The sequence below is a fragment of the Lolium perenne genome, chromosome 2 (genome assembly GCF_019359855.2).
Source record: "Lolium perenne isolate Kyuss_39 chromosome 2, Kyuss_2.0, whole genome shotgun sequence".
Classification (NCBI taxonomy): domain Eukaryota; kingdom Viridiplantae; phylum Streptophyta; class Magnoliopsida; order Poales; family Poaceae; genus Lolium; species Lolium perenne.
The window spans coordinates 144,335,603-144,338,343 of NC_067245.2; the positions used below are offsets into that span (position 1 = coordinate 144,335,603).

The window sequence follows — 2,741 nt, forward strand, 5'->3', positions numbered from 1 at the left end:
GATCAACAAGGGGTTCAACATACTCGAAAATAAGTATGAATAAAATCAACAAGGGGTTCAAGAAGGGTGTCAATAGGTCGACATACACAAGATAAGTGGGCATAACCATCACACTTAGAGGGTACACCAAGATCATGATGATGACCACCATTTTCCTAAAGGGGATGGTAGGTGAGGTGTCAAAGATAATGCAACATGCTCACGGTGAGCATGCTCCAACACATAAGTAGATATCACACAAAATAGATCGAGAGACAATAATAACAACAAGTAACCACAATATGTGATTCAACATTCAGAGATCAAAAGATGGCTTGCCTTGGCTTATTTGTCCCTGGACTTCTTCAACTCCATCAAATAAGAATACCAACAATATAAATAAAACCCTTGTCCGATCCACTTCTTCTTCTTCTCCGAAATCGTTCGCATCTATCGCCGGAAAATATAAAAGGAACACAATCAATCACATTGCACCAATCATAACAACAAGCAACAAGCATCAATCAACAACTAACCACTCTTCTATGGCTAACATATTAAAGACTTATAGATACTTCAAAGCATCTAAAGGAATACCCAATTTATTTACCTAGTAAAGGTATGAGAGTATCACAACTTAGCAATTGCCTCTCTCGGTATCACCATGGCACAACTAAGTATCCCCTGGTAGATAACATCATAAAGAGGACAAGTGCATTATTGTGGCATCACAAACATTCATATTATATTTTGAAACATTTTTGGAAAAGCGGGAAGTCATCCTCTCTATTTTATTTTGTTTACAAAACACTACCAAATAAAAGGAAGTAAACAATATTCCACATCATTTGAAAACTTAAGCCAAACCATAGAACTAAGATTAAGTTGCAAAGGTTTGGTTTTGCAATCATAAAACATTGGTTGAGAAATTTTAATACAAAGAGGTGGTTAAAGTTTTCAAATAAACCAAAAAGTTTTGCTTCAACAATCCGTGTCACACATACACATTACTAACAGTAACAAATATGCATGATCAGAGGCTAATACTATTTTTCTAGATGGCCAGTACTAATACAAGACTAACCCAATTGGATTCACTCAAAAATATTAATCCTACAATTTTAGGAATTTGCTTGAATCTGTCTGTACAGAAAACAAGATCTGTATGCCATAAATCGTAGAAAAATCCTTAAATTATGAGGCCACTGGCATTTGAAAGATATTCAAACAGAGGTGCATACACAATTGGATTTGGGTTCAAATTGTTTCTGAAACTCTCACAAATGGGTTAACAAGGTTACTGTATGTCTTTACCATTTGCTTTATCACTGGATTTTCATAACAGATAAATGTTTGAAACTTGTTGGGGGTGATTAAGAAAACATCCAGTAGTGCTACCGAATTGGAATCACCCAATTAGGTTCAAAAATGGATTTTTGGTGATTTAAAAACTAACAGCCATGTCTGCAGAACACACAGAACGAGTTTAATTCACCACAACTCGTACATAAACCATAAAAATATTGAAAAGCTGGTTCTTACCCAATTTGTTTCATTCAAAAATTCGCTCCCAAGCTCCTGGTTTAATTCGACAAAGTCAGATCTGACCAGATCTTGATCTGTGAACCATTTTAGTTTCAGGAGGTCAATCGAAGTGAATCCACCGCCAAAATGAAGGTATTGAAGAGGGCCTTCACCCACAGTTGAGTTTTCTCAAAACGGTTTTGTAAAATGGAACATATCTAATAAACAGTGAATCTGCATGTTTCCAGAACTTTATTTACCATGGAAAATCCGTAACGAATTTGAGTATGAGACCAACGCCAAGTTGTATATCTTTTCAATATCTATCTGAGGGACTTTGAATCACTCGATTTGGATCTGCACACGAGATTTGGTGGATTTTACAAGTTCGTACCATAATCTGAAACAGCAAGATAGCAGAAATTACTGCAGGGATTTGGACGAACTTTGCTCAAGAACTTCAGATCTGAGGATTGCTCAAGCTTCTCCATGCTTGGACCAACATGCACCTGCATCAAGATCCAATCTTAGCAATGGAGGAAGAAGAAGAGGAGATTAAACCATCTAGGGTTGGGGAGAAGATGGAGAGGGAGGCTCTCATGGTGAGGATGAGCTTGAGGGAGGAGGAGAGCTGCATCTTGGCTGGTTTTCATGGCCATGGCCGGCCATGTGAGCAAGGGGGAGCAGCAGCTCGTGGGAAGAAGAAGGGGAGGGAGTGGGTAGAGTGGAGGAATGAGTGGAGAGTGAAGAAAATGTGAGCAAATGGGGAGGAGGTGGCCGGCCAAGCTCTTTAAATAGAGGGAGGATGGTGGCTGCCTCCTTCTTTGATTGGCTATGGTGGGTGACTGCCATTTATTGATTGGGTTAGGTGGGAGGCAAGGCTTGTGGAGAAAGAAAATTAGGAGGACAATGGCTGGCCGAAATTGTCATGCACAAAGTGGCCGGCTCCATTTTTGCCAAACACCATTGAACAATAAAAGAGAGATGCACAACATCCATGTGTATAGACAAGGCATGATGTTGAGAAGATAATGTCAATGGAGGTAGAGACATAGAGATAGAAATGGAGAGTGAGAGTGTCATGCATTTAAAATGAAATTTGTTATCACTTTGTTTGGGACAAACAAATGATGGAAAGAGATAGATCCAAGGTATTGTTGATGAGCAGAGGTTTTTATTTGAAATCAAACTTGGAAGGATTGGTATGGACCACTGTCAACACCCGGATTTTTAAGTCC

At 38.9% G+C, this 2,741-nt stretch overlaps 1 long non-coding RNA gene across 1 annotated transcript; it reads right to left on the reverse strand.

Annotated features, from left to right (window-relative positions):
* Window positions 1–589: 589 nt before the first annotated feature.
* Window positions 590–2,232, reverse strand: LOC139835217 (uncharacterized). The gene is made up of 4 exons (XR_011750980.1): window positions 1,950–2,232; window positions 1,764–1,860; window positions 1,522–1,598; window positions 590–663 (listed from the first exon to the last, which is right to left on the reverse strand). It is a non-coding gene; the product is annotated as an uncharacterized lncRNA (long non-coding RNA).
* Between the last annotated feature and the right edge of the window lie 509 nt (window positions 2,233–2,741).